Genomic DNA, 13,434 nt, shown 5'->3' with positions numbered 1-13,434 from the left:
TTGATATAGAAAGAGGGGAAACTCGGTAAACCCACGGTTGCAAGCATTTTTCAGTACCTTACAGGAAGTACTAGAATTGGCAGAAGCAGTGTTGTGCGATGGCCGAAGTTGTTCTCAGTGAGCCCTTGAAGTGTGGATGCCAGACTTGTGAGGGAGTGTTGTATGGCACCCTCTGTGAGCGCCACCTATGTAATTGAGAATGCCAAGACAACTGCCAGACATGACCGAGCCAAGGATTGGCTATGTAAAAAGGTGAGCGTAGGGAACCACAGTCGGAGAAATGGAATGGGGGAACTATGCTACAAGAGCCATATGTACATGGCCTCTCTATGACAGCGAATTCAATAATGCGAGTGTGGGAGCTGTGGCGCTGATAAACTGGCAAAATATAACCACAGTGTAAACTCCACTACTTAGTCTGAATGCCTGAGGTAGCCAAGTGTGCCACATGTACGTGGCAAAGATGTGAGTAGCAGCCAGAGTACAAATAAGTAATGAAACGCAGGAAAGGTTTCAGGTTGCACGGTATAAATGAGACACGCATGGGCATTACATAAACATAAGAACTGGTGTGGGACTCATTGCCCCACCTCAGCCCCTCCCCCCGATACTTGCCATATATCAATGAAAGGTTCTGACTTATAAGGACATGCAAGGTGTGCAATAGCAGATGCAAAGGTCCATACAAGAGGGGGAATTTACAAACTTTTAGTGATAAGTAAATGTACACAATGTATATGATTGATCTCCGCCCTCAACATGTGAGGTGAATATGGTATGTGTTTTTGGACTCTCATTCCATGTAAGACTATATTTTGACTTGTAGCACTACATCTCACATATTTCTCATCTTTGATATATCCTGCCGTGTCAGCTGCTTTCAGAAAACATTTTAGCCACCAAGGGGCATCATCTGGTTCCACATCAAGCCAGCTTGACTCTGTTGTGGGACTCTGATGCTGGATATGATAACAGGGGCAGTATATATGGAGCCCTTGACACCCCAGGACCTCTGTTCCTTTTTTCCATGTACTCGGTATGCTGAAATCCACTCATTTGTATTGATTTTTAACTATATCATGCCCAACCCCTGGAGGTGGGCTTCAAGTCCTTCAGAGATTGTGCGCGGCAGCTATTCATATTGGATACTCGCAAGGTGTGCCTCAACTGCCTTGGCAAGATATTACAGATCATGCCAATCCATTAACCTGAATGCCCATGTTTAGTGTGTCACAAAGCATTCCAATTTTCCCAAATAATGTGGTAAGCGCACTTGGTTTAAGTCTCCAGTACCGGAAGAGACCTCTGGTAACAAGGACTGATTAGGTGACCTGCTGATCTCGAGATGACTATAGAGAGAAAAACACACCAATAGAGATCTTGCTCTTGAAGTGAGTCTTATTGACCCTCTTCCTCCTCCAGAAACAAGCCGCCACTCCCGCTCCATGGATGGCCAGGATACCAAAAATTCTCCACCATCTAAGGTACTATTTCAAACAAGTAGGGAAGATTGTTTCTAGTATCCGGATGCAGTCAACTCTTGATGCTGCAAATACTGCAGACAGAATCTTCACTGCTAGTAAAGAGCCATGCTTGTTGCAGTGTGCCAGATTAAAGCCGCAGACTCTGGCTTGTATCACTAAAATGCTGTTTCTCAGCAAAAGCCTTTATGGACCCCAAGTTGATGACACTCTAGAGTGGGCCCAAAAGAAAAATGAAACTGTGAGGAGGTATTACAGTTAAGCCATTTGATGGAAGAGAAGGCCCTAGACCTGACAGACCATATAGGATAAAAGTTGCAGGGTTTCAGCAGACTTTTTAGATGCATGCTGCCTCTTGGCAGCAATACCCTCAGAGAGAACAAAAATATTGCTTGCATTGGTCAAGTAGTAGAGGCTAGGGCAGTGAGGCCCCACAAGGTGTATGATGCCTGCTAAGCAGTGGCCTGTCCTTTACCTGTATCCCCCCACAGTACCCCAATAGTGGGATGATTAACCAGCATTCCCACAGGTGGAAGGGCATTCCAAGGACAAGTGGGTACCAGAACCAGAAATAGGCGCTATTCCATCTGGCTCTTACCAAACCCATTGCGATTTAAGTGGCTATTTCCCACAGCAATCCTGAAATGTGTAGTGGAAGGGAGTCCCTACTCCCTCCCCCACGACAGCATCACTCATCCAGGCACAGCTGGGTCCCTCTCCAAACTTGTTGCTCTGCAAGTCGTAACATAACACGGATCAGCCTGGCCATCTTCATCCCTCTAGCAACACCATTGCAAAACTCTACCCTGGTATACTATCTAACAAGGCGGTGCTGGCCGTAATTGTGGCGGCCCGCTCTTGCTAACTGGCCACCAGAGACCACTATCCACACAACTCCTATTCCTCCACTGACCACGGACATGTCAACGAACCATTTGGACCAGGTAGGATCTAATGCCATGGCCCAATCAGGAACATGGTCATGCTCCAATAGGGAGTGTAGGAGATTTTTGGGGGGCTATATCTAGTATTTCGTGATATTTTGTGGTATCTTGCTATGGTGGTATTTTCTTGGCAATATATTGTGGTAAACTTATTGGGGTATTTTTATAGTGGTGAGACTAATTTCAGAATACTGTCTGAAAATTATTTCACCAGGGTCACTAACAATAACCAAATACTAGACTTAATTCACTCTGAATAAATGGTTCATGCTCTCCTGTGATGTTTTATCTACAACATCACTTTGATGCACTTTTGGCTGTGTTTTGAAATAAAATTACATAAAGCATGCAAATGAACTACAACATTCATTCAGCCTCTCTAAGTAAAACAATTTGTTGCAGCTAACTTTGCTTTGAGATATTTCTTACTGCACGTTTATCTCTCTATGCATGTCAAACCAATGAGAATAAATGCAGAAGAAATACACTGAAACTAAATTACCTTTTCGAGCTAGTTCTTTATAATAGAATAGAATTAGGTATGTTACACAGAGAGACACACAATGTAAGCAACATTTTTCTTACAATGGCTTTCTACGCTCTATCTGTGATAATGTGTCAAGCTCTGCCAAATCAACCTTGGATTCACAACAAAAGTTGTCATGATAAATATACTTTGAATAACAGCAAAACTTTGAGATATATAAACAGTTTTAATTGCACATTAAAATTTGCATCGTTAATGCAATGCCTATAAATGAACTGAATCTAATCTGTCACTCTCCCCTCAATTAACGTCATAATTACCTAGATTAAGCTGGCGATATTCCCTGACTCAGCTTGGCAGTGATCCAGGGTCATTCACAGCTAAGGTTGCTCAAGATTTCGCAGCCCTTCTAAAGATTGTCAACCCAGGAGAGAGACAGCCACAGTCAGCTCAGCACCAGCCCTCTGCTCCTCCATCAGTGAGTGCCAGAATAAGACTGCCTCTCTAACTCTGCCTCAAACTCTTTTATAAAGAAACCTGTCACTCAAGAGCACCTCCCTTTGCAAGAGCATCCCACTGAAATCCCACCTGATTTCCTCTGTGCCTTTTTCATTGTGTGAACTGCATTGCTGAATAGAGCTTGTTACATTTCTCTTGCACCTCCTGATCCAATACAATGCAATGATTTTAATATAACAGATCTTCACGTTCCTCAACTTACAACACAGATCCAGCCTGCACGTTTAAATCATTTTTCTTTTCCATTTTCAGAACATCATGCATTTCGCTCAGTCTGCATCCAACTTATATCATGGACTAATTTGCACTAAATGTTACTATGGGAATCAGTTACATGTTAAATGGGGTTGGGTTAATTAGTATATTAATATCATGTTAGTTTTATTTTTTCATGCAACAAAGTGATCATTTTCTAGCATGTGCTCTGTGCATTGGCATCTATTTAAATTCAGCCTGAGACTCATACTCTTGAGTCCATCATTGAGTCTCACATGCCTGCCCCCAGTTAAAGTTAAAACCCTTACCTCAATGTGAATGACTAAATGCAGAGTCCAGATGTTGAAATGCGGAGCCCAGGTTTCTACAGGAGAAGCTGGCTGTAGTCGTGACGGCCCCTCCTAAGGACACATGCATCCCTCCAAATACACAGTGCATATCAACCATCTACAGTCCATAAACAATAGGCCTTCAAGCAAACTAGAAGTTTAAACAAACCAACTGCCATCACACACACTCCCAACCTCCTTGGTGCCCTTCCACATGCCCAACCCCTTAGAAGGCCCACTGTAGCACTGCCAGCTAGCTTAACTGCTTACCTCGTCCTAAGCTCACACGCATTCTAAGCTTTAAGACATCACTTCCTTACTTGAACCCGGTATTAGGATGCCTTATCCTCTGCTCCGACCTTGTCAGTGAATTGCAACTAAAGATAGGCAGGGAGCCTTGATATCGCACCTAGAAGACAATAAGATAACAGGTCCATCACGTCCATAGGATGCATTATGGTAGCTTGTTCATGACGCATAGAAGGCCTATCACAATGATCCGGCCGGTGGGCCTAGAGGACTCACTGACAACCTGACCAAGCAGTGTTACCAACAACAAAGCTCCATCCGAGCCTCAAGGTATGTATAAACGCACCACTTCGGTGGACATCTGCCACAGGCATGGCTACCCACCCACACATGCACCAGAATGCAGTGACAACCTACGACAAATTCAGTCTAGCTGGGCACATAACACTTTTGCCTCCTTACTCCATACTAAGCCTCAACACCTCTGCCATTAGAATACAGTGAGGACCTATGACAAAATCCAATCCAGTTGGACACATAAAGAGTCTCCTGCACCCTCAGCACCCATCCACATGCCTGATCTCTTATGTTGCTTAACGGAGCCCAGCCTGCCCACTTAATTACTTATCTGGGCCAAAATGTACATACGCATGCTAAGCCTTTATGAGAATGTTCCCACACTCTGGACTGCGGTCTCTGATGGCATGCCCACGACAAGCGTATTGAAACCTTAGTAATGGGAAAAAGCACTATATAAATGGTGACTACAATACAATACATGCAAAATGAGGGAAAGCCTGTGTCTGATCAGATAGACAACACACCCATGATGTGTATATTCCCTAACTATCGCAATTACTTAACATATGTAGCACTTGCGTCTTCAAAGGAAAATAACTCTGATTGTACAGCACATGATGGGAATTGAACATTTTCTGGTCGATGTTTTGATTGGTGCTGCCATCGCAAATTGTAGCAGATGCAGGTACCTGATGCGCAGCCCCCATGTGATGCAATTAGAATGACTGCCATGTGTGTGCCCTGCATTTTCTGTGTTAGTAGCGCTGGTGGAAAATTATAAGCAAATATCCCTGGCCGGCTTAGCCATAATGCATTGTCTGGTGACCCCTGCTGATAACTGGAGGTCAAGTAAAAAGCATTTGAAATTCACTCGTGTTGCAAAGAGGTCTGCATTTGGAAAACTATTCATTGCATGGAGTGCACCAAATATCCTGTAAGTCTCTTATGAAAAGTGAGATTATGCCCACATCCTTACATTGGCATACATTATGCTCTTAAAATCATTGATGATGGCCATTCTTGCCTCCTGGTGCTACTTGAACTCTCAGCAGCATTCAACACAGTAGACCACCAGACACTCACCGACAATCTACATCACCAGATGGTGATCAGCAAGATCACCTTCAGCTGGGTCAAATACTACCTTACTAATTGGCACCAGTGCATACAAATTGATTCTGACAGATAACCAACTCTACCCATCACCTGTGGAGTCCAGCAAGGATCCATCCTCACTCATTCCCTCTTCAATCTTTAAATGGAACTGCTCTAAACCCTCCTGGCTCCACACAACTTCCACATCCACCAATACGCAGATGTCGTGCAGCTCTACCGCAAGATAACCTCCGTTGAAGACATCCACAGGCCTGCATCACATTGATCCAGTCCTGGATGTCCAGTGCTTACCTGAAGCTCAACCTCTCCAATCATGAGTACTTACTGCTGGCCATTAACACTGAACACCCTGACATCCAGATCTTGCTGGTACGATATAGACCTCGATAGACACCTCTGCTTCAAACAGCAGATAGCAAGCAAGAGACAAACTGCTTGGAACCAACTTTCTTTGCTGTGGAAAATCTAGCCCTTCCTCCCAGAAAACAACTTCAAATCTGGTGTATATGCCTTAGTCCTCTCCCACCTGGGTGGTGGCAATGCCCTTTTGGAAAGCCTACCGGTGGCTACCCTGGCACCCTTGAGATGTGTCCTGCATGCTGCAGCATAACTCCTCAAAAGACTCCAAAAATTTGACCACATCACCCTTGCCCTCGTTGAACTGCACTGCCACCCACTGCAAGCACTTAGCATTGTAGATAATGCAGCAGAATTTGAAGAGGATATCACAGTGAGGTCCCAAAGTTACCTCACTGAGAAACTCAGAATCTCCGGAGACCTACGATCCACCAGAGGTAAGGGCATGTGCAGACTTGACCCCCGCTTCTGCAGGAAAGAAAGAACCAGAAAACAATGTCCAAAGATTCTGGAACCTCCTCCCTGTCAACTCCAGACTCGCCCCTTGCTTCTACATTTTAGGTAGGAGCTCAAGACCCTACTCTTCAAGGAATGACTCACCTCTGCCCTCTTCCAGGTAGGGCCAGTCCCCATCTGAGACTGGGTGATCTGCTCCTCGATGTTTGCTGTCCTGGTTTCTTATAGTTCCCCAACATTGGAATTTTCATAGATTCACATGCTTTGAATGTTCCCCGTCGTCAGGCTGGGAATCCTCGGTTACACACTTCCTACTTTTATTTAAAGGAGAAAACAAGTGTGTTCTGCAGTCTATCCTCCTCATCCTCCTCATTATGGGTTCTTTTGATCCCAGGCAATGGGACGTCTACTAGTAATCCCCTGCCCTGTAGGTCATGTTCAGAACCTAAGCGCCACAATGCCCCCGGGCTGACGTGCGCTCTACAAATCTGAATAAATAAATAAATAAACCGCGGGCCGTGCTGAGAGGAGTCATCAAACTTTTAATTTTGCACTTTATTTCAGCAAAAATATGCCATAAAAGCAATACAATATTCATGCAAAACATTCATAAAACATACAATACAAGACTAAAAGATCCATACTTCACAATCGATATCAAATACTCCTCAAAATACTGAGCAATATACACAAATACCTGTGCAGACATATTTCAAGAGCATTGTGTGATCAATAGTCACATACATTTTGGAACACTGTGCAAAATACTCAAGTAACTGAGCACAAACATTTCAAAAGCATCATTGCTTCAAATACATAAATATACTCAATCAAAACATCTAATACACACTCTAAAACTCAGATGTAAAACAAACCCAACAGCAATGCCCCTGCTCTAAGATGTCTGAGATGATTTACGATTACTTAACACAGGGGCTAATACTAACCATAACTCGCATCACCCCAGAACATTAAGGCACACTCATGGATTTCCTTCTTCATACTCTACGCAGATAGTTACCCAGAGTGCAAAATACTCAAGTAACTGAGCACAAACATTTCAAAAGCATCATTGCTTCAAATACATAAATATACTCAATCAAAACATCTAATACACACTCTAAAACTCAGATGTAAAACAAACCCAACAGCAATGCCCCTGCTCTAAGATGTCTGAGATGATTTACGATTACTTAACACAGGGGCTAATACTAACCATAACTCGCATCACCCCAGAACATTAAGGCACACTCATGGATTTCCTTCTTCATACTCTACGCAGATAGTTACCCAGAGTGCGACTTGCAAGGCTATCCTTAGCAGTGCTACACAGCACTATAGCCTCTGCCATAGTTCTAATAAAATGAGCATGGAAGAGTGGTTTCCGGGATTTGCTTCTTAAATCGCTGTAGTGTGGGCAAATCAAGACAAAATGGATAATACTTTCCATATCATTCGGGCAGACAGGGCAATTTGACACAAATTACTATTCCATTTATTTCTTGAGGCTGCAAATTGTAGTATTCCTATGTGAAGTTCAATAATCTCATCTACTTAGGATACATACTATCCAGATCAACCTTGTAACCAAATGATTGCTTTAACGCCCGGTTCCTAGTGAACTGGCTCGATTGACAGAACTTCTGCTTCCCTTATTGAGGCATAAGCATTTCTAATAAGGATTTTAGAGCTGCTAACCATGGCATAGGGTTAGTCCAAAGGTCATTGAACCCAATAGTTTGGAACACTTTCTTTAAATGTAAGAGCCATGGTAGCTGCATGCCTTCCTCCTGGGACATAAAATCCACCAGGGCCTCTCTGCATCTGTCCAGATTTGCATTCAACCGCTCTCCCGCCCAGTAATATAATGGCTTTGCTTTGCAAACCGCTTCCATACTCTGGAGGTTTGGCGCCTTATTTGGTAAACCCAGAATATTCTTTAGGAACTTGTGTTCCACTACAGCGAGATGCACATTGCTGGTCCCACCCCAAAGCTCTGCTCCGTAAAGTGCTGATTGCCCGGCCTGACAGTTGTAAGCCTCAAAAGACAACCCTCACTGACTGCTCCATTCCCATGTTCTCTCGTGAACCTGGCTATTGTGCCACTATACCTGGCTAGTGTAATCTCTGCCCTGGTTAACTGCCCTTGGCAACTGCGACCCTCCCTTACTCTAAAACCTAAGTAATCATAAGCTTCAAATTGCTCTATAGGGCCTTCTTTCTATCAAGAAAGTGAATCAAATAAGTCATTTCTATGTTTTACATCTGAAAAAAGGAGAGTAGATCTAAGAAGTCCCTTTTTAGTTCCTTTAGGGCTTGCTCCACTTGTAGGCTAAAGAATGTGTTTGAGGGGGACAAACATGAGGATTGCATCTACTGCCCATATCCTAAACACACCATTGAAGACTGTGAGATCTGCCAAGGCTTGAGGGCAAAAATGCTTAGAGACAGGCAGAGGCTGTTAACCTGCTGATAAACAAAGGGAAATATCCACCCTCATAAGCTGAATCCTCCAAGAGCGTGGCAGTACCAAAACATTTGGTGAAGATCCCCTCTCAGAAAACTGCCAGGTCAGAAGAGAGACCACATAAGCAATATAAAGAGCAAAAAACCCACCATGTCTCACATGCCATCTACAAGTACCTAGTTCACGACCATCCAAAGGCCATCAACGCCTGCCGCCGTTGACGAAATCATTGTCAGCACCATCAATGTTAACAAAAGTTATGTTGGTGAAATCCGCAGTGAAAGGCCCCGTCGAAGGGATGCTCATCAATGAAAGTGTCATGGCTCCTCTGGGTTTTGCACAGGGGCAGAACAAACTCCTGCCTCCCCATGGGGTCTTGGCGCCTGCACTGTAATAGCACACAGGCCTCCGTAACCCATCGGGGAAAGATGGTTAGAGTCCACGGGATTGGATAGGTGTGGGTAAATGGGATCTCCAGAAAGAGGGTTAGGGAGAGGTTATGAATGGGTGAGGGGGAAGTACGGTAAATACTCCTAGACTTCTTCTGCTTCTCCTCCAATGTTTGCTGTTGGCCTTTGTGCTGGTGAGGCTATGAGCTGTGCCTTCTGACCCCCTTATGTGGGACTTATATTTCCTATTTAAGTATGTGTCAGCAAAGACTGTGCGTCTTGTAAACTGAAAAAACCAAGGACACACAGGTGTGTCCAGAAGGAAGCAAACCAGTTCTGGACTTCATGCTCTGCATTCATTCTATTTTTGTTGCATGTCCTGAAACCGCTGGTTCGCGTACTTATATGCATGGCAGTCTACCGTTGGTCTGTGTTTTTCATGGCCCATACGTCTATTTTTGTTAGTGGTCCTCTGAGTCCCGCTTTTCTATTTTCATTGACTGCATGGATGTCGTTTTTTGTTCACGGTTATCTAAAGAAGCCCATGTTAATGTTCCCTTGTTACCGGCAGGACTAACTGCTATTGGTTTCAATGAACCGCATGGTGCATACTGCAGAATCCCCGTTCTGCAATTAACGGTTTCAAGAACCCGCTCGCCCCAGTATCCCAAACTGTTGTCAATATGCAAAACTATGGTATGGGTACCGGTTCATCGGACACCTGTTCAATCCATTCTTTCCAAGGGATTGTGATATCAACAAACCTTCGGAGTGTCTTTACTTTCAACAGATTGACCATCCATTTCAGGTATTTTCCTTTCACTGGCGACGCTGTTCTTAAGGGGAAAGGGTGGTGCAAATCATCAATGCTTTTGCCTCTCTTGTTCTCCTTGCCTAGATATTTTTCCATAAAGACCTGACTTCATCCTGTTGAGGTGCCCAGGGGGTTTTCCTTTACATGCGGGCAGGGTCTGAGGAGAAGGGGGTTCTGTTGTGTAATCTCATCAGAGTCTTTGTTTTCCTGTGGATCTCGCTTGCTTGGGCATGCTGCATGGTTCCTGAGAGCTAGCTGAGACCCTGCTTCTGACACCCTACCTCCCCGGCAGTATCGCTTATAACATACTCACATATGATGCCTGAGGAGGTATTACAATGCGATATCGACTCCGATTTTGAGGCACAGCAAGGTTGCTCACTGACGTTTTCAGACTTTAGGGAGTCTGTCATTGTTGAAGGGGAGCTACCAAATAGAGCACAGGATAACAAACATCCAGAACCTCAGGCTCACGCTCACAGAGACCACTGTCAACACCTCAGCAGCCACTGATCCCAAGAATGGCAGCTCCCCCAATGCCTGCTCCTGCACAGCCTCTAATGCACCCACAAATGCTACTCTCAATGCAGGTCCTATCGTCCCCTGCAAAGCCTACTGTCTTAACTTAATATGAGGCTACGGATTCCAACGCCTCCTTTGCACCACAACAGGACAAAAGGCCAAAACAGAACAAAAGGCCATAACAGGGAGCTCTGGTACAGAGACAGAGATCATGCTCTCCCGTACTAAAGGCAGCCTCGCCAACTAGGAGGTCAAGATCTACTTAATAAGGAAAACAAAAAGTACCAACCAGACGTATGCTACCAAGTCATCACAAGTCTCTGGTATGCACAGTCAAGTCACTGGAACAGCAACCAATGCGTTCCCCACCTATAACTGACGAGCAAGAAGAGGGTGAGTTACCACTTACTCATACAGATAATGATCCATGAGACACCGCATCCTCGACTTCATCATCATTGAAAGGCGATGACTGGGATATTGATGATTCTCCCACAGAGGAGACAGCAGAAGAGCCCCCAAAACAATCACTGCCAGACGAAATAGGGGTGTCTGGAATTTGGCCTCACACCAATTGAGGAAAACGATTGCTTCCTGTTTGACCCCATGAGCAAATGCAGAAGGGCAATAGTCTCCATACCAATCTTGGACCATGTCTGTGAGGAGGGCCTACAAACCATGAAACACCCATTCAAAGAACTGCCCTTGAAAGGGAGCCTGCAAAAGACATTCCAAGCCCCTGAATACACACCGAAATGCCTAACCTCACAAACCACTTCTGAGTCGGTATTCTCAGTGGTAGCAGGCAGAAATGTAAACTTGCAGTCGCCAAAAGGTTCAGTCCCCCCGGAAGAATGAAGGAAGAAAAGTGGATGCATTTGGGCAAAAAAGTGATGGCCATTCGGGCCACCATTGTGAAAGCAGCAAATGCTCTCACCATCATGTCAAGGTACAATGGAGATGTGGCACAAAATGGCCCAGATCATGGAACACTTACTGGAGGAGAAAAGAAAGGCGGCCCTCGCCATCCTGAGAAGAGGTGAAGAAGCCTCAACCCACAACATAAACATAGTAGTAGATATAGGCGAAAGCAACTTTAAACAAATAGGCAATGCAGCGGTGCGCCACTGTCAAGGCTGGCTCTGCTGTACAGATTGCTTCCAGGAAGTCCAAAGTGAAGTCCTAGATATGCTATTCGAATGGGGCAATTTGTTTGGAACGAAAATCGATGATGCCTTAAAGGCGATGACGGCGTATACGGCCACAGTACAGTCCCTAACAACCCTACAAGGCAGAAAGAAGTTAAGTCCCGTCACGTGGTGCATCCTCGACAAGAGGAGGACAATCGTAGAATAGAAGTGCATGCTACTCACAGGGTTTTAAAAGAAACTTCCAAAAGTCTAAAGACTACAGATCTGCGCAAAGGCGCAGCGGCAGAACAAAAACCCATGCATGACTCACCAAGGAGGGAACGAGGGGCACGAGTGGGAGGGCCGCAGAGGGTATGCAAAATTACACTCGACGAATGGAGAGTGATCATGACAGACATATGGGTCTTGGACATTGTCCAACAAGGCCATGTCCTAGAGTTTGCAAGAGCCCATCCAGAGATGCCACCGAAACAACAAGTTCAGCCCCATCTAAAGGTGCTAAGGCAGTAAGTACAAGAGATGCTGAGAAAACATGCAGTTCAGAAAGTGCCAGAGCGTCTTCAAAGCACAGGTGTCTTCTCAGTATTTTGTGACCTGGAGTGTGTTGCAGTGTGGGAACTCTGATTTTTCAAGTCTATTTTTCCTTTCCATTGTTGAAGGCGGAACACTTCTATCAAAAACCCCTTCCCCAAGTGGAGCGACCCGGAGTGTGTTGCCGTGTTTCTTTGGGCTCCGTGGACTCTGGGGGAGTTGGCACTGATTGCGGGCTGCGGGCACAGTGAGCGCCTCGCTACTAACTCGACCGTATGAGATTTGACTATCTGAGCCGTCCTGCTCTTCCTTCCCCTGCACCGCCTTCTCCTTGAACTTTCATCGTAGTTCTCATTTTGGCACATCTCACGTCATATTTTCCATTACGGACCTGTAAGCACCTGTAAGTACTGGGCACTAGGCGCGCGCAGAGACTGCAGGGACAAATCCCTTTGATCTGCTCCAGTGCCAAAACAAGTGAACAAGTGAAAAAGCAACAGAGTGCCTGGAAAGACTGGAAAGGTCTGAAAAGAGGGAAGTGCTCAGTTGTGCCTCACTGTGTTTAGCACTACACTTTGACCTGAGCCACCCCTTCTGTGTTAAATACCTATCGCACTCTTCTCATAAACCTCTGAAAACCTTGTGCGTTTGCAGAGACTGCAGGGACAAGTACCTTTGATCTGCGCGCGCCTGTTATGGACCACAACGGACAATGATAGTCTCAGTGTCCTGCGAAGTGAGTCAAGAGTATCTCTGCCGCAGTACTGTGCCGCGCTTTTTATTTTGGTCTCACTTGCTCCTTCTTCGGAGAAATCGCACTGAGATCATTCTTGTGGATAATTACTCTTTTATTAAACTTTTTTTGTTCTCTTTTATATTTGACTGTGACACCATATGACCTCACCAATTATGGATACATCGGCTTGGCAGGATGAGACCAGTGATCTACCCTTAGAAGAATCCACCTCCCACTGTCCAATTGACGTATGTGTAGAAATTGGCCAGAAAACCACGTCATCTGTAAACATCTTAGAGAACCAGCAGGTTTTTGTGAGCCAGCAAGCATAGCATGAAGTACCCCAGAGAAAATTCGAAATATAGGCATA

Source organism: Ambystoma mexicanum, chromosome 8, assembly GCF_040938575.1.
Source record: "Ambystoma mexicanum isolate Mex_15411 chromosome 8, UKY_AmexF1_1, whole genome shotgun sequence".
NCBI classification, from domain to species: Eukaryota; Metazoa; Chordata; class Amphibia; order Caudata; family Ambystomatidae; genus Ambystoma; species Ambystoma mexicanum.
The sequence above is the reverse complement of the archived record's forward strand: the minus strand, read 5'-3'. Positions refer to the sequence as shown.